Here is a 19,604-nt window from a genome sequence, read left to right on the forward strand (position 1 = left end):
GTGGTAGAACATGTGGCTGTAAATCAAGAGATCCCTGAGATACCTCTGGGGATGCACTTCCCTCCACATAAATATTGGGAGCAAATCAACACCTCCCTAGGAGAATTAAGTTCCAACATGGGACAACTAAGGGTGGAACATCAAGAGCACTCCATCATCCTTCATGAAATTAGAGAAGATCAAAAAGCAATGAGGGAGGAGCAACAAAGACAAGGAAGAGACATAGAAGAGCTCAAGGACATCATTGGTTCCTCAAGAAGGAAACGCCACCATCACTAAGGTGGACTCATTCCTTGTTCTTATTTTCTGTTTTTTGTTTTCTCTATGTTAAGTGCTTATCCATGTTTGTGTCTTCATTACATGATCATTAGTAGTTAGTAACTTTGTCTTAAAGTTATGAATGTCCTATGAATCCATCACCTCTCTTAAATGAAAAATATTTTAATTCAAAAGAACAAGAAGTACATGAGTTTCGAATTTATCCTTGAACTTAGTTTAATTATATTGATGTGGTGACAATGCTTCTTGTTTTCTGAATGTATGCTTGAACAGTGCATATGTCTTTTGAAGTTGTTGTTCATGAATGTTAAATATGTTGGCTCTTGAAAGAATGATGACAAGGAGACATGTTATTTGATAATCTGAAAAATCATAAAAATAATTCTTGAAGCAAGAAAAAGCAGCAAAGAGCAAAGCTTGCAGAAAAAAAAATAGGCGAAAAAAAAAAGAAATAGAAAGAAAAAGAAAAAGCAAGCAGAAAAAGCCAAAAGCTCTTAAAACCAAGAGGCAAGAGCAAAAAGCCAATAACCCTTAAAACCAAAAGGCAAGGGCAAATAAAAAAGATCCCAAGGCTTTGAGCATCAGTGGATAGGAGGGCCTAAAGGAATAAAATACTGGTCTAAGCGGCTAAACCAAGCTGTCCCTAACCATGTGCTTGTGGCGTGAAGGTGTCAAGTGAAAACTTGAGACTGAGCGGTTAAAGTCAAGGTCCAAAGAAAAAAAAGAGTGTGCTTAAGAACCCTGGACACCTCTAATTGGGGACTTTAGCAAAGCTGAGTCACAATCTGAAAAGGTTCACCCAATTATGTGTCTGTGGCATTTATGTATCCGGTGGTAATACTGGAAAACAAAGTGCTTAGGGCCACGGCCAAGACTCATAAAATAGCTGTGTTCAAGAATCATCATACTGAACTAGGAGAATCAATAACACTATCTGAACTCTGAGTTCCTATAGATGCCAATCATTTTGAACCTCAATGGATAAAGTGAGATGCCAAAACTATTCAAGAGGCAAAAAGCTACAAGTCCCGCTCATCTGATTGGAGCTATGTTTCATTGATAGTTTGGAATTTATAGTATATTTTCTTCTTTTTATCCTATTTGATTTTCAGTTTCTTGGGGACAAGCAACAATTTAAGTTTGGTGTTGTGATGAGCGGATAATTTATACGCTTTTTGGCATTATTTTTAGTATGTTTTTAGTGGAATCTAGTTACTTTTAGGGATGTTTTTATTAGTTTTTATGTTAAATTCACATTTCTGGACTTTACTATGAGTTTGTGTGTTTTTCTGTGATTTCAGGTATTTTCTGGCTGAAATTGAGGGACTTGAGCAAAAATCAGATTCAGATGTTGAAGAAGGACTGCTGATGCTGTTGGATTCTGACCTCCCTGCACTCAAAATGGAATTTCTGGAGCTACAGAACTCAAAATGGTGCGCTTCTAATTGCGTTGGAAAGTAGGCATCCAGGGCTTTCCAGCAATATATAATAGTCCATACCTTGCCCAAGTTTAGATGATGCAAACTGGCGTTCAACGCCAGCTCTCTGCCCAATTCTTGCGTCTAGCGCCAGAAACAAGTTGCAAAGTGGAGTTCAACGCCCAAACTGGCACAAAAGCTAGCGTTCAACTCCAAGAATGACCTCTCCACGTGTAGACTTCAAGCTCATCCCAAGCACACACCAAGTGGGCCCCGGAAGTGGATTTATGCATCAATTACTTACTTCTGTAAACCCTAGTAGCTAGTTTATTATAAATAGGACTTTTTACTATTGTATTAGACATCTTTGAATCTTTGAATCCTGGATTGTATTCTGATCCTGTGATCACGTTTTAGGGGGCTGGCCATTCGTCCATGCCTGGACCTCTCACTTATGTATTTTCAACGGTAGAGTTTCTGCACTCCATAGATTAAGGTGTGGAGCTCTGCTGTTCCTCAAAGATTAATGCAAAGTACTACTGTTTTCTATTCAACTCATCTTATTTCGCTTCTAAGATATTCATTCGCACTTCAACCTGAATGTGATGAACGTGACAATCATCATCATTCCCTATGAACGCGTGCCTGACAACCACTTCCGTTCTACATTAGATTGAATGAGTATCTCTTAGATCTCTTAATCAGAGTCTTCGTGGTATAAGCTAGATTGATGGCGGCATTCATGAGAGTCTGGAAAGTCTAAACCTTGTCCGTGGTATTCCGAGTAGGATTCTGGGATTGAATGACTGTGACGAACTCCAAACTCGCGAGTGCTGGGCGTAGTGACAGACGCAAAAGGATAGTAAATTCTATTCCAGTATGATCGAGAACCTCCAAGATGATTAGCCATGCAGTGACAGCGCATCGAACCATTTTCACAGAGAGGAATAGGATGCAACCAACGACAAGGGTGATGCCTCCAGACGATTAGCCGTGCTGTGACAGAGCATTTGGACCATTTTCCCGAGAGGATTGAAAGTAGCCATTGGCACTGGTGACATCCTTACATAAGGCCAGCCATAGAAAGGAGTAAGACTGATTGGATGAAGACAGCAGGAAAGCAGAGGTTCAGAGGAATGAATGCATCTCCATACGCTTATCTGAAATTCTCACCCATGATTTACATAAGTATTTCTATCCTTATTTTAGTATTAATTTCGAAAACTCCATAACTATTTTATATCCGCCTGACTGAGATTTACAAGGTGACCATAGCTTGTTTCATACCAACAATCTCCGTGGGATTGACCCTTACTCACGTAAGGTTTATTACTTGGACGACCCAGTGCACTTGCTGGTTAGTTATGCGAAGTTGTGAAGATATGTTTAGACCATGGTTCTGTGCATCCGTTTTTGGTGCCATCGCCAGGGAATCAATTTCGAACAATAACTCACAACCTGAGTAACAATTTCACATATCATGACTCCAGGCTGACCCATTTACTATCTGAAATCGGGTCAATAATACCTGCTTCAAGTAGCCTGGTCACTTCCTTCTTGACAACTTCTAAGATGGTGGGATTCAATCTTCTTTGAGGCTGACGGACAGGCTTTGCTTCCTCTTCTAAGAACATTCTGTGTTCACAAACTTGGGGGATAATGCCTACTATATCCGCAAAGCTCTATCCAATTGCTTTCTTATGTTTTCTCAGCACACTGAGTAGTTGTTCTTCTTGTTGAGAAGTGAGTTCCCTTGCAATGATGACTGGGAACTTCTGCTTGTCCTCAAGGTAAGCATACTTGAGGTGTGGAGGAAGGGGCTTTAACTCTAATTTCTGCTCATAGCTAGGCTCTGGATCATCTGGGGCTGGTAATAATGGTAAAGTCTTCTCATGGTTTTCAGAAAGTGTCCCCACACTTGGACCTTGCTCCATATACTTCTCTTCTAATTCTTCCTGGTAAACTTCAGCTATAGTTTCATCAATAATATCGCATTGGAAGATAGAATGATCTTCTGGATGATGCTTCATAGCTTCATTTAAACTGAAACTCATTGTTCTGCCATCTATCTCAAAGGAGTAAGTTCCCGAGAATGCATCCATCTTGAACTTTGAAGTCTTCAAGAATGGTCTTCCAAGCAGGATTGATGATGGTCTTCCTGAGTCATTAGGGGGCATTTCTAGGATATAGAAATCAATGGGAAATGTGAGCCCCTTAATGCTCACCAGTACATCTTCAGCAATTCCAACTACTGTAATAATGCTTTTATCTGCTAACACAAAACGAGCTGCCGACCTTTTTAAGGGAGGGAGCCTCAAAGTATCATATATGGATAAAGGCATTATACTAACACATGCTCCTAAATCACACATACAGTCAGAAAATATCACACTTCCAATGGTACAGCTAACCATATATGGACCTGGATCACTACATTTTTCAGGTATTCCCCCCCCTCCCCCCCCCCCATTAAAGCAGATATAGAACTACCTAAAGTAATAGTTTCCAATTCATTAATTTTATCTTTATGTATGCACAAATCCTTAGAAACTTTGCATATTTAGGTACCTATTGAATAACATCAAAAAGGGGAACAGTTACCTCGACCTTTTTGAATATTTCTACGATTTTGGGATCAAGTTCCATCTGCTTTTTGGGCTTCCTTGCAAGTTGTGGAAATGGGATAGGAGGGGCACGATTTGTAGCTTCAGCATCCTTTGGGGCTTCATTCTGTGGTTGAACTTCTTCTTCTTCAACTATGTCTTGTACGTCCTCTTCCTCTTCAGCATCTTCCACTTCCACCACATCCTTTGCTGGCACGTTTTCTGGTGGGTTTGGCTCCTCATGGTTCCTCTCCTGTAGTGTGGTTCTAGACCTTAGAGTGATAGCGTTGATGCCACCTTTGGGATTAGGCAGTGGTTGAGAAGGAATTCCACTGGAACTTGAAGGTTAATGTGTGGAATTAAGTGAGGAATCCATCCGGGAGATGAGAGCTTGTAAAGTGGCAGTCAAGCCATTCAGACCAGAGTTCAGCTGTGCCTGCATGTCTTGTTTTCCTTGCGTAAGAGAACGGAGCATCTCGTCATTTGATGAGGAATTAGAATAAGCAGTCTTAGAAACTTGTTGTTGGGGTTGCTGGGGTCCTTGTGATTGTCTTAGGTGGGGTGCTCTATAAGGTTGGTTCTGATTCTGCTGTCTGTTGTTGTTGTTGTTATTCCACCTCTGGTTCCATTATTGTCTCTGCCTCCTCTATTAAATTTATCCCTCTAGCCATGGTTAGAATTATCTCTCCAGCCTTGGTTGGAGTTGTCTTGCCATCCATGGTTATTGTTGCCACCTTGGTTGTAGTTGCTGCCTTGTTGATTGTATCCTTGATTCGGGCGGTCATAGAAGTTGTGAGTGGCTGCCACAGTGTTGTCTTCTTGGAGTTGCGGGCATTCATCAGTATAATGACTATAATCAGCACAGATCTTGCATACTCTTTGTGGGACTAACTGTTGGCTTTGCTGGGGTGGGAGAGGCTGAGCATGTTGTGCTTGTTGTTAGTTCAACTACATTTATTTAAGTAAGTTGGTCATTTCACATATACTCTGTGTCAGAGCAGTAGTTTCCTTGCTAGAGGAAACCTCTGCAACAGCTTTGGGGTTGCGCCTCTGTCTGTGATTCCTAGTGGACTCAGCTAAGTCGCTGATCAGTTGTCATGCTTCATCTACGGTTTTGTACTTTTTTAGAGAACCATTACTGGCACCTTCAAGTGTGGTCTTATCCTGGGGGTTCATGCCTTGGGTGAAGTAGCTGATCAATACTAGTCTATCAATCATGTGATGGGGACATGCATCCAGAAGATTGTTGAAGCGCTCCCAATATTCATAGAGAGTCTCTAATTCACCTTGAACAATGCAGGAGATCTCTTTTCTCAGTCTATCTGTGACTTCATCTGGGAAGTATTTTTCCAAAAATTCTCTTCTAAGTGTGTCCCAGTTGGTAACAGTCGCTTGAGGTTGGGAGTAGTACCATTCCCTTGCCTTTCTCTCAAGAGAAAACGGGAAGGCGATTAACAGAACAGAGGTTTCATCTGCACCATAAAGCCTAACAGTAGAACAGGCTGTCTGGAAATCTCTAAGGTGCTTGATAGGCTCTTGAGCAGGTAAGCCATGAAACTTGGGCATCAAGTTGATCAGTGCAGTTTTTAGTTCAAAATCTGCAGCTGCAGTCGGGTGATGCACTTCATACGGCTGCAGTGTAAAATCTGGGGCTCCTGCCTCCTGGAGAGTAATCCTCCTAGGTGCTGCCATGTTCCCTACACGTAAATCAACTGGATCAGTAGTAAATGAGCTTGTCTCGCTCTCAGATGGCGGTTCAGATTCGCCCTCAGATGAGACTGGTGAATTGATAATAACCACTTCACCACCCTCGGAGGCTAACCAACGTCGAGTTCATCTAATATGTGAAAGAGTTCTTTCAATTTCAGGGTCGAATGGGACTAAACTCAGATCAGGAAATGAACGCGTCATTCAATGAGAAAAACAAATAGCTCATGGTAACAGAAATAAAAATATAATATGAAAATAAAATTAAATATACACTAATTAATAATTTATCACACTATTGCAACTCCCCGGCAACAGCGCCAAAAATTGATGCATGGCAGAAGTTAACCAATTAAGAGATTTCAATTAAGAGAACAGCGTTGCACGTATAGCTCTTAATCGGCTAAGATCAGTCTCACCAATTTAAAAAGGGTTGTCACAAATTTAGAAATAAAGATACTGGGAGTATGAGTCCCAGGTCGTCTCCCAACGAGTTGCAGGAAAGAGTGCTAATTTATTAATCAGAAAATTCCCAGAAAGTTGAGTTTGATAATGAGTAATTAAAATAGTTGTGAATTAAGGCAATAAAAATAAACTAAGAATAATTATTGATACTCTGAATAAAAGGCCTTGACTGGGGGAATGATTAAATGGAACTTCTATCCTTGTTGGGATCTTCTTAAATGTGGTGTAAAAAGGTTGTTGTTCTCACTCGATTTTCCCTTACTAAATAAGGAAAGGTATGGTGACTGAACTAACTCTTACCCTCAGATCCTAGCCCTCTCCCTTGGGGAGGTCTAGTGTTAGTAAGTATGAAGTTAGCTAACATTGTCCAGTTTAACCAAGCACTTGAGCATTCCAACTCAAGTATCACCTCTTAATCAACCCCCATGTCAAGTAGAAATTCTACTCCATTGACATGAAAGTAATAATCATAAAAATATGAGAAGACATAATTAATTAAAATAAAATAGAGAATTAAAATTAATTAAAATAAAAATAACTCTATATATTAATAAATTCAAAACGCAACATAATTATCTGAACAGAGTCAATGAGTAATTAATTAAAAATAAGGGAGTAAAGAAACAAACTAAAGTAATGTCTTCAACAGAGGTAATGGCTCTTCAACATCCACAATCCAAAAACAAAAGCATAAACTATCAATGTAACACTAATCTAGATTCAGATCTAAAACTGAGAGTAATCCTAATGTGATGAATCTGAATGTCTGTGGATGCGTGTTGAGTCTCTGCATGTTCCCTAGGTTTAGTCCATGTTTTTGGGCCAAAAACTAGGTCAAAAAGCAGCCCAAAATCGCTCCCAGCATATTTTGTTATTTTTGCAGATCGCACAGGTCACGCGTACGCGTCGTCCACACGTTCGCGTCAGTCAGCGATTTTCCTTGTCATGCGTTTGCGTGGTTCATGCGTTCGCATCATTCGTGCAGACTCCAATCCACGCATTTACGTCAGGCATGCGTCCGCGTCATTGCGAATTCTTCACTTCGCGCGTTTGCGTGGGCCATGCGCTCGCGTCATTGCTCGCTGGTCATCTCCTTAGTTTCTTGTGTTCCTTCCATTTTTGCAAGCCTCCTCTCCACTTTCCAATTCATTCGTGCCCTATGAAGCCTGAAACACTTAACACGCGGATCACGGTATCGAATGGGATAAAGGAGAATTAAAATACATAATTAAAAGTCTCTGGAAGCAAGTTTTTAATCATGGAGTGATTTTGGGGAGAAATTGTAAATACATACTTATCATATGAATAAGTGGGTAAAGAATTGATAAAACCACACAATTAAACACAATATAAATCATAAAATACTGGTTTATCAATCGACCTCACTCATAGTGAGTTTTATTACTTGATACGACCCGGTGCACTTGCCGGTAGTTATGAGGATTAATTTTTCTGTATCAGTTATACACGTGCCAAGACTTTGGGAACTCTCTTTCTTGGAAGTCGGACACTTGTTAGTAACATTTTCCTAAGACTCGGACAATCTTGTAAGGTCCTTTCCAATTTGCTGCTAGCTTCCCTTCGCTCGACTTCTGAACTCTGATGTCATTTCGGATTAGTATGAGGTCGTTTGTGACTAAACTTCTTTTGATCACCTTTTGATTATACATTAGGGCCATCCTTTACTTTAGTGCTTCCACCTTGATCCGAGCTTGCTCTCAAAAACTTTTTGGAGGAGGTCGAGCTCCTCTTTTTGTTCTTGGATATTGGCTCCTTCATTGTAGAATATAACCCTAAGTGACTCTTCAGCAATTTTAATAGGGATCATGGTATCTATTTCTTAAGCAAGTCAGAAAGGCGACTCCCCTGTTGTGGAATGAGGGGATTGTCCGATATGTCCATAAGACTTAAGGGATCTCGTCAGCCCATGCTCCCTTTGCGTCATGTAATTGGCACTTCAGCCCAACCAGTATGACTTTGTTTGCAACTTCAGCTTGTCCATTAGCCTGAGGATATTCTACCAACATGAATTGGTGTTTTATTTTGAGATTGGCTACCAAATTCTTGAAGGTTAAGTTTGTGAATTGAGTCCCACTATTTTGTGGTGATGGTGTAAAACCCAGTTAATTAGTGGATAATTAATCCATAAATTAAAATATATTCTAAAAAGTGAGAAATAAGATTTTTATGGCTTAATGTGATAGAAAAATTTAAAACGAGAATTTTGCCACCAATTTTAAAGAAATCGGCCCAAGATTGGGCCAAATGGGCCAAACCGGGCCAATTGGACCCAAGTTGGGCCCAAGGGAGCCCATCCAAGCCTCATTAAATAAATGAAGCTGAGCTCCCTCTCTCCTCCATGAACAAACACACGCTGAAGACACAAGGGGAAGGGGGAAAAATAAAACCCTTGCTCCTATTCACTTCCAATCTTCCATTGATCATATCTTTTGATCAGGAGCTCTGATTGACGCACCATTTGTGGCCACACGACCACGACGTCGAGCTCTACAAAACTCACATAATCAGTCTTGAGGTAAGCCAGGTTTTCTCCTTCGATTCCCAGCCCTTAATTTTGAGTTTATTGGGCAAAAAATGTTGAAAATTGTGAGCTCCTTGTGTTATAGGATCAAATTAGCTTGAAGAGAAGGCTTGTTCTAGCTCCCTTGGTCCTTAGGTAAGGTGAGATTCTCAATCCTAAGCTAAAAAATTGAGATTTTGTGATTTAGTGATTAAGTTATTGTGTTTGGGTGTGATATTATGATTTAAGCATTATATATGTGTGTTTTGGAGCTTGATTGGTGATTTTGGAAAGCTTTGGTGTGGAACCCCAAGCTTGGAAATCTGTTGGTGAGGCATTGAGGCATTGGAAGTTGAGAAAAAGTGAATTTGGAGAGTGTTCCGGGTGAAACGGAAATCGGCCAAGGTATCGTTTCGGTTTTCTATATCTAAAATGTAATTTGGTTGTGAAAACGTTGGCTAGTGACCCTAGGATAGGGCTTTGGAATGTTGATGTAGTTGTTGGATAATTTAGATTGAATTAAATATGTATGAATGATGGTTGTAAATGATTGTGTGTGGTTGTATTGGATGGTGAAGTATGAAATATGGTATGCGATGTGGATTAATAATGTTGGATTAATGATAGAGTTAAGGACCTTGTTGGTGAGCATGATTAAAAGAATGAATTTGTTATGTGTGTATGTGTGTGTATATATATATATATATATATATATATATATATATATATATATATATATATATATATATATATATGGGGATTGATCCCTTCAATGTTTAATTGGAGTTTGGAATGTGATATGTTGATTTATGATGTGAGATTTGGTTATATATGGTGTAAATGATGGATTGATGATTGAATGAGGTGAGGAAATGGTAAATGTTGGAAAGGGTTAATTTTGATTGGATTTGGTAAGTATATATTTTGAAATTTGGGAGTTTATGAGTTTTCGTAAAAATGGAATTTTGATGAACTTCAACGGATCATATCTTAAGCTATTGTTTTCGGAATTTGATGATTTTTATACCAATTGAAAGAGGATCTCATAAGCTTTAAAATGATTTAACATTGGTAGAAATCTGAATTTTGTGGAAGGAGATATGATCGTTGGAAGTTCGGGCCAAAAATCTGAATTCTGCAACTTCTGCAGAATTTGTGATTTCAGGTTTGTGTGCGCACGCACACCCCACGAGAATTTGGACCTGTGCGCACACACAGCCTTGTGCGTACGCATGCGCGGGGCAGGGCTGCTGATGGGAGCGCTAGCACGCCCTGTGCGCACACACAACCAACGAAGGATGCGAGCTGTGTGTACGCACAGGCCTGTGCACACGCACACGTTGAAAATGGCGCACTGGTGGTGGCGCTAGCACATGTTGTGCACGCGCTTCACCATGAAGATTTTGCTTTCTGTGCGTACGCACAGACCTGTGCGTACGCACATGTTTAAAAATACTTCTGGGCGTATGCACGCACACCCCTGTGCGTACGCACGCGACCCAGTTCATTTCTAAAACTCTTGTTTTCAAGCTCTTCACATTCCGAACAAGCTCGTAACCTTCCGAGATATTATTTCATGCTTATAAACCCCCAAATTCATCCCTTAAATCTTAAATTGATATAGAATGCCTAGTGAATGAGAGTAAGCTAGGGAAGAGGGTAGCTTGTGGAGAAAGAAAGGGCATGTTATGCTAAGTATGATGAATTATGATGATATGAGTTGTTGGTGAGGATGGTGGAGTGTTGTATATGACATGGGCCGAACGGCTGAGTATGATATGAGCTGAAAGGCTGAGTATGATGTGAGCCAAATGGTTGTGTGATGATAGTTTATTGGTGCACAAAATTGTGATTCACACTTTTCACAACTCCACACAACTAACCAGCAAGTGCACTGGGTCGTCTAAGTAATACCTTATGTGAGTAAGGGTCGATCCCACAGAGATTGTCGGCTTGAAGCAAGCTATGGTCATCTTGTAAATCTCAGTCAGGCAGATTCAAATGGTTATGAGGTTTTGATAATTAAAAGATAAATAAAACATAAAATAAAATAAAGATACTTATGTAATTCATTGGTGGGAATTTCAGATAAGCGTTTGGAGATGCTTTGTTGCTTCTGAACCTCTGCTTTCCTATTGTCTTCCTCCAACCATGCATGCTCCCTTCCATGGCAAGCTGTATGATCCTCTCGGATGAAAAATACTAGGTACGATCTCTGAACGGCTAATCAACTGTCAAATTTCTCGTCTCGGATGAAAAATACCATGTACAGCTACCGTACGGCTAATCATCTGTCGGTTCTCACTAGCGTTGGAATAGGACCCTTGTCCTTTTGCACAATGTCACTGCGCCCAACATTCGCAAGTTTGAAGCTTGTCACAGTCATCTCTTCCCAGATCCTACTCGGAATACCACAGACAAGGTTTAGACTTTCCGGATCTCAGGAATGGCTGCCAATTGGTTCTAGCCTATACCACAAAGATACTAATCTCACGGACTCATTCCGTGTATTAGATACCCAAGAGAATATACTCTGGCTGTCGTCCAATGACTACGTTGAACATCATGTAGACCGCTTGTGGTTTTCAGGCACGCGGATCTTGGCTAAGCGAGTAACGAAGATAGTGGGTGATTGTCACGGGTCACCCCTTCATTCTGACTTAACTGAATTAAGTACAAGAGTATATCTTGGAGAAGAAGTGGGCGTGAATTGAAGGAAAAACAATAGTACTTGCATTAATTCATGAAGAAAAGCAGAGCTCCACACCTTAATCTATGGGGTGTAAAAACTCCACCGAAGAAAATACATAAGTGAAAAAGGTCTAGGCATGGCCATGAGGCCAGCCTCCAAATGTAACATAAACGTGTTCCAGTCTATGGTAGACCAAAAGTCTCCCTAAATACAATAGTAAAAAGTGCTATTTATATTAAACTAGTTACTAGGGTTTACAGAAAGTAAGTAACTAAGTGCAGATAGTGAAGAAATCCACTTCCGAGACCCACTTGGTGTGTGCATGGGCTGAGCATTAAAGCTTTCACGTGCATAGGCTGTTCTTGGAGTTAAACGCCAGCTTGGGTGCGAGTTTGGGCGTTTAACTCCAGTTTTGGTGCCAGTTCTGGCGATTTACGCCAGAAAGTTTTTGGCTGGCTTTTAGTGCCAGTTTGGGCCATCAAATTTCGGACAAAGTATGGACTATTATATATTTCTGGAAATCCCAAAATGTCTAATTTCCAACGCAATTGAGAGCGCGCCAATTGGGCTTTTGTAACTCCAGAAAATACACTTCGAGTGCAGGAGGGTCAGAATCCAACAGCATCTGTAGTCCTTTTTCAGCTTCTGAATCATATTTTTGCTCAGGTCCCTCAATTTCAGCTAGAAAATACCTGAAATCACAGAAAAACACACAAACTAATAGTAAAGTCTAGAATTGTGATTTTTGAATAAAAACTAATAAAAATATAATAAAAAGTAACTAAAACATACTAAAAACTATGTAAAAATAATGCCAAAAAGGGTATAAATTATCCGCTCATCATTTATGAATGTGAATGAATTATGAATTTAAGCAGGATGGCTGAGATGAATGTTGATTTATGGCTGAGGATAAATGTATATGTAAATTCGTGATGGGATATAATAAATGAATAATGAATGGAAAGGTTGGGTGTGAGTACGTTTGTACTTCTCTCTGGTTGTAAGGGTGACAGGGCACCGATACCATCTAATGGTAAATGGGCGACAGGGCGCAGATACCCTCTAATTCCAACAGGAAGCAGATACCCTCTAATGGTAAATTAGTGACAGGGCATAGATACCCTCTAACGGTGACAGGGCACGTAATCCCTCTAATGGTATTAACGCGCAACAGAGAGACGGCGTCCGGGTTAGCTACCAGACGCGTCGGATTAGCTTGATAACCGACGGTTGAGACTCATCAGCCACTAGGGCAGGCATGCATCATAAGCATTATATGTGATTTGTCTGGATTGCCTAATTGATTGCATCATTATTTAATAATTGCCTAATTATCTTATCTGCTTCTTACTTGTGCATTTCTTTGCTTAATATACTTGTGCTTGCATTTACATTACTGTTGGCAGTTGGAAGGTTTGCAGGATTTGGAAAGGGGATATTTTGTTAGAAATGAAGATCCTTAAGTTTGTTGCCTACTTTTACATTTCTCATGGTTTAGTTACATTTATATGCTTTGATTATAGCTTGGGAGTTCTAGGATTGCCTTCGGCTTTCCTAGGATATTACATGTTAGATATTTGGGCATTGTTACCATGCTGAGAACCTTCGATTCTCACCCATACAAATTTTGTGATTTTCATATGCAGGACGTGAGACTCCTTGCTGAGGCATGCTGGTGACTTTCTTTTGGCAGAGATCCTTAGCCTTTGGGAATTTTATGTTGGTCGTTATATACCTGTTTAGATACTATATTCTCCACTGTATATGTATTTTATACTTACCCCTCTCAGAGGTTATTTTGGAGAAACAGGTTCTGTATTTTATCATTTGGGTTGTCTTTTGGGAAGTTCTTTATTATATATGTATGTATACTGTTATGCCCGGACCGGTTATCTTCGCAAACCGAGTCCCAGGCCTTTATATATGTATTTTGGCACTCTTTGTATATTTCTTCGCTTTAACTTACTCCTTGTCTGTTAGTTTACGATATCGATCGAAGTGTTGTGCTGTTTGATTTAACGGTTTTAATTTACCCACTTTTCTTCAAAAGCTCCTAGTTACAGATATTTTTGCAATACTATACGTACTAAATTTTATTTTTAGAGATCGTAATACCTCGCCACCTCTGTTTTATGACTTAAGCATAAGACTCTGTGTGGTAGGGTGTTATAGATGGCGTGGGGAACTCTAATCCTTGTGACAATGTTTTTATAGAGGAATTTCTGACTTCTCTCGGCAGTAATGGTTGCTAGTAATTCCGCCTTAATCCACTTAGTGAAATAGTCAATTCCTACTATGAGGTATTTGACTTGTCCTAGAGTTTGAGAAAATGGTCCGAGGAGATCGAGACCCCATTTTGCAAACAGCCATGATGAGGTAACACTAATAAGCTCCTCAAGAGGCACAACATGGAAGTTGGCATGCTTCTGACAAGGCGGGCACCTTTTAACAAACTCGACCGCTTCTCTTCATAAGGTCGGCCAAAAGAAGCCGACCCGTATCACCTTCTTGGCTAGTGATCGGGCCCCCAAGTGGTTCTCACATATGCCATTGTGTACTTCTCTAGGACCTCCTTTGTGTTAGAGGTCGGGATGCACTTCAAGAGAGGCATTGATATCCCACTTTTATATAGGACATTATGGACTAACGTGTAATTTTGTGCCTCTCTTATGAGTCTTTGAGCCTCCTTTTTATTCTCAGAGAGAACATCAAATTTAAGATAGTTGATTATGAAGGTCATCCATCCTAGATTTTGGTTGGATATAATCATTATATCTGAGTTATAGGGGTCATCTCCTTATATTGATAGTGCACGGAGCGTTTCCTAGATGAGGCTTCTGTTGTTGCCCCATGGCTTGGTGCTGGCTAGCTTGGAGAGGACATCTGCTCAGGCATTTGATTCCTGAGTTATATACCTAATTTCTCCTTTCGAGAACATTGATAGTTCCTCCCATGCTTCATCTAAGTATTTCTTCATGCTGAGGTCTTTTGGCTTGATAAGTGCCATTAATATGTGATTTTATTACATGAGAGTCACTGAACACTATTAGCCCCTACTTCCTTAGCCAGTTTTAAGTCAGCAAGTAAAGCCTCATACTCTCCTTGGTTATTAGAAGTCGGAAATTCAAACCTTAGCAAAAGTTCTATCCCAGTTCATTCCTCACTTTCTAGGATGACGCTGGCTCTACTGCCAGCTTTATTGGATGAATATAGGCTCCATGTTGTTGGGCTTCCCCGACTTTCAGTGTATTCAACTATGAAGTCGACGAGATACTGAGATTTAATTGTTGTCTGAGCTTCATACCTTAAATTGAACTCGGATAATTCTACAACCTGTTGCAACATCCTTCTTGCTAGGTCCGTCTTTTGCAAAATGTGTTTCATTGGTTGGTTGGTACGGACTTTATAGTGTGAGCTTGAAAATAAGGTCAAAGCCTTCAAGAGGTGAGGATAAGAGCATACGCAAACTTTTTTATCTTTTGATAGTTTAATTCTACTCCTTGTAAAGCTTTGCTGACGAAGTAGATGGGTTATTGTCCATTCTTATCTTCTCTGATCAAGGACAAAGTTATAGCTTGGGTCATCCCTACCAGGTAGAGAACGAGCTCTTCTCCTGCTATAGGTCAGGTAAGTATGGGGGTTGACCCAAAAAGGTCTTGAAGTCTTGAAAGGCTTGCTTGCATTCTGCAATCCACTTAAGCTGCTTCTCCTTTCTGAGAATTGAGTATAGGGGTAGTGATTTCAATGATGATCCTGCAAGGAATCTGCATAGAGCTGCCAACCTTTTATTTAATTATTAAACTTCTTTGAGACAGGTCAGGCTCTTCATGTCTAGTATAGCTCTAAACTTGTCTGGGTTTGCTTCTATGCCACTTTGAGTTAGCATAAAGCCTAAGAATTTTTCCGCCTCTACTGCGAAAGTACATTTTGAGGGGTTTAGCCTCATCTCATGCTTTCTTATTGTAAAGAACACCTCAGAGATGTTAGACAAGAGTCTTGAGTCGATCTTTGTTTTAACAAGCATGTCGTCCACATATACCTCCATAAGTTTCCCTAAATGAGAAGAAAAAATACCTTGTTCATCAGTTACTGGTATGTGGCTCCGGCATTCTTTAACCCAAAAGGTATTACTACTAATAGTAATTAGCCTTAAGAGTTATGAATGAGGTCTTTTTTTGGAGTTTGTACATCGGGATTTGATTATGTCCCGAGTAAGCGTCCATAAAGTACAAGTACTGATAATTTGAGGCTGAATCGATAAGAGCATCGATACTTGGAAGAGAGTGGGAATCCTTAGGACAAGCTTTGTTGAGGTCAGTATAATCTACACAGATCTTCCATTTTTCATTTTTCTTCTTCACTAAAACCACATTCGCCAGCCACAGTGGATACTTTACCTCTCTTATGAATTCAGCTTCCAACAATGCTTGCACCAGTTCCTCCACGACCTGTGTCCTTTCTGGCCCAAGTTTCCGATGCTTTTGCTGGATAAGTCAGGAGCCTGGCATACGGCGAACTTATGATACATTAGGTCGGGATCTATGTCAAGCATGTTAGAATCTTTCCAAATGAAAAGGTCGGAATTTCTTCTTAAAAGGTCAATGAGGTGCTTTTTTAGTACTCCTTCCAGGTTGGCCCTATATTTGTTGTTTTCTCAGGGTTATCTCCAATTTTCACTTCTTCTGCCATTCCTCCAGGTTGGGGGCATAGTTCTTCTCGAGTTCGAACACCACAAAGTTCAAGAGTATTGACTTCTTTTCCCCCTAGACTGCCTTTTAAATTAAGGCTTTCATTGTAATATTTGCATGCTAGCATTTGATCTCCTTTTATGGTAGCGATTCCTTCCGTAGTAGGAAACTTCATGAGTAACTGAGGCATAGAGACAACTACTGTAAGTCGGTTCAAGGTTGTCTGACTTATTAGGGCATTATATGTTCAAGTGGCGTCGACCACGATGTAATCGATGTTTAACGTCTTTGACCTCGCTTCGTTTCCAAGAGTAGTGTATAAAGAGATATACCCCAAAGGTCGGATCGGCATATCCCTCAGTTCAAAGAGGTTATCTGGGTATGCCTTCGTATCCTTTTCTTCCAGCCCGAGTTTTTCAAAAGCAGGTTAAACAATATATCTGCCAAGCTACCTGATCTATAAGGGTTCTATGGAGGTTTGCGTTGGCGAAGATCATTATTATCACCACGTGATCGTCATGACCAGGGGTTACCACTTGAGCATCTTCTTTAGTCAACGAGATGGTGGGTCAGTTGGGAGATCGGCCATCCTCCCCGACTTGGTACACCTCTTTAAGATGTCTTTTTCGTGATGATTTCAATATTCCTTCTCTAGCAAATCCCTCATTAATCATGTGTCTGTGTCGTTCGGGAGTTTGAGGTGGACGTTCTTGTTGTAACACCCTAATTATCCTAAGCCTTACCTCGCATCGTAAAGCAAAGGTTAATCAAAGGTTACGACAAGTCTAAAGCTTATACATATAATATATAGAAGAAGTAATATATTCTAGAAACCCGATTAAAGATACAGCTCAAAAATTGGATGTGAAAAGCGCAAAACATACTCACGAAGCTACAAACTTAACACTAATAGAAATAGATATAATATAACCAAATATAAGAGTATAATAGTATGAAGATCTAACCACGGCTCGCGGAGTTTAAGCCGGACAGCTATATACAGACCATACAAACATCTGAAAGTTAAAACAGCTTATACAAGTTTTTCTCTCAAAGTAAGCCTCTAAGCAAAAGTAAATACAAAAGTGAGAGATAATACAAAATAAGCAAAAAGACTCCAAAACAGATAGAGATCCTCCGCTCTGTCACCACCAAATAACTCACTGAGGTGGTTGCGACCTGCATCTGAAAAACAACAACAGAATATGATATGAGAACCGGGAGTTCTTAGTATGGTAACAGTGCCCAATAATGTAAGATGTAAGGCTCTGGGACGCTAAAGGCAATCCTAGAACTTCACATTAAATACGGATATTCAAGCTTAGAATAAATAAATAAATAAGGAACTTAAACCGTAAACAGGGTTATCTAAACTTAAGAGAATTCTAACTAATACTAATCACCGCTGTCCCACAGCCTTCACCAACCTACCCTCCGTGTGATCCCATCGCCACCGCCTACCTAACCTCCTCAACACCAGTCAATCACAAGTAATACAAGCAAGTAAATCACAAGTAATATACAGGTACAGCAAGTAAAACAACTAGCAAATAAGTATATTATTCATTTAGCCAAGATATACAAATAGGCAAAACAAAACAAATCACATAGTAGATTCACATGATGAATGCCTGTCCTATTGGCTCGTGATATCACTTGTCAGTCAATAAATGCCAACCTGACACATCCTTTTAGATGTCGCCTTTCTGCCACATCCGAGGATATAGCGCCTGGCACGCTGGCAATCTGGCACACTATCATTCTGAGGATATAGTGCCCGACCCACTTGCATGCTCATTCCGAGGATATAGTGCTTGGCACACTCTTGCGGCAGAGGAGGAAAACAACAACAACATCTATTTCATCATAAAATGTTCCAAGGATATAGTGCCTAGCACACTATCATTCCAAGGATATAGTGCCTGGCACACTTTGCACATGCAACAAGTCCATCAACCTCAAATCATCACCAGTCATCACCATTTTCATCTCAACTCACTTTCAATTATCAATTCTCAACATTCCAAGGATATAGTGACTGGCACACTTTCCTTCAATATCCATCAAACTCATAAAAACCATCATCGGTTCTCAATTTTATTCCAAACTCATTAGTTCATCAGTTTCTCAATTCGCTATCAGTAATCACCAAGTTCACTACTCTTCCTTCTCTCTTAACCAAACTCATCCCTAATACACCAGAAACCTAAACCTTTGTTCTCTAACTTTCCCAAGTAATACCCAAATCAACTCTGCCCAAGACCTTATCTATGTTTTAATATCCAAAAACAAGCCAAAAGTCTTAAATAGGTGTCTCAGAAGTTTACAAGTTTGTTAGGAAGGTGAAACAGTTAAAAAAAAAAAGAGTTTAGCTGATAAATAGGGCATGTGCGTGCGCATAGGGGTGTGCATGCGCACGCCCAGGATTTTTAAAAATGTTTGCATATGCATAGAGGTGTGCGTACGCACAAGTGTGAAATTTTACAATTCTATTCGCTCGCACAAGACGTGCGAACGCCCTCAACAGAATGCACCTTCCAACGTGTGCGTGTGCACAGGTTGTAAAACATCATTGGTTATGTGTACGCACAGGTCATGCTAGCACTGCCAACAGCAAGCCTTCCCCTGTGTGTGCGTACGCACAAGGCTGTGCGTATGCACAGGTTCAAAAAATCACAGGGGTGTGCGTGTGCACACAAAATAGAAATCACAAAATTCTGCAACATTGCAGAATTTCAGATTTTGACATCAAACTTTGAATGATCATAACTTTCTTTACAAAATTCAGATTTCCACAAAATTTAAACCATTTTAAAGCTTATTCAATTATCTTTCATTTGATATAAAATACATCAAATTTCAAAAACTGTAGTTTAAGATATAATCCATCAAAGTTAGCCCAAAACTCATTTTTACCAAAAGTCTCAAAACCTCAATTTTACCAAAACTCCTAAGTCAAAACCAAACCAATCACAACCCAAACAATACCAAAACAACATAAAAGTCTATACCCTTCCTTTTCCAACTCAACCATCCACAATACCCCAATTCCCCCACTCAACACCATCAAAGTCCTTAATCATCAACATCCAAAATCATCATAAACGCTCATAATCATCTTCAACCAACAACAAACATCAACAACCACTACAAATCCTCATCAAATAACCTCAATATTATCAATCATTATCCATATTCATTTACCAAAATTAACATACACACTCACCA

At 39.9% G+C, this 19,604-nt stretch overlaps 1 non-coding gene across 1 annotated transcript; it reads left to right on the plus strand.

Annotated features, from left to right (window-relative positions):
• The first annotated feature begins 5,512 nt into the window (after positions 1 to 5,512).
• LOC112731442 (small nucleolar RNA R71) lies at positions 5,513 to 5,620 on the plus strand. The gene has a single exon (XR_003167219.1). It is a non-coding gene; the product is annotated as a small nucleolar RNA R71 (small nucleolar RNA).
• Positions 5,621 to 19,604: the final 13,984 nt, after the last annotated feature.

This window comes from Arachis hypogaea, chromosome 12 (assembly GCF_003086295.3).
Source record: "Arachis hypogaea cultivar Tifrunner chromosome 12, arahy.Tifrunner.gnm2.J5K5, whole genome shotgun sequence".
Taxonomy (NCBI): Eukaryota; Viridiplantae; Streptophyta; class Magnoliopsida; order Fabales; family Fabaceae; genus Arachis; species Arachis hypogaea.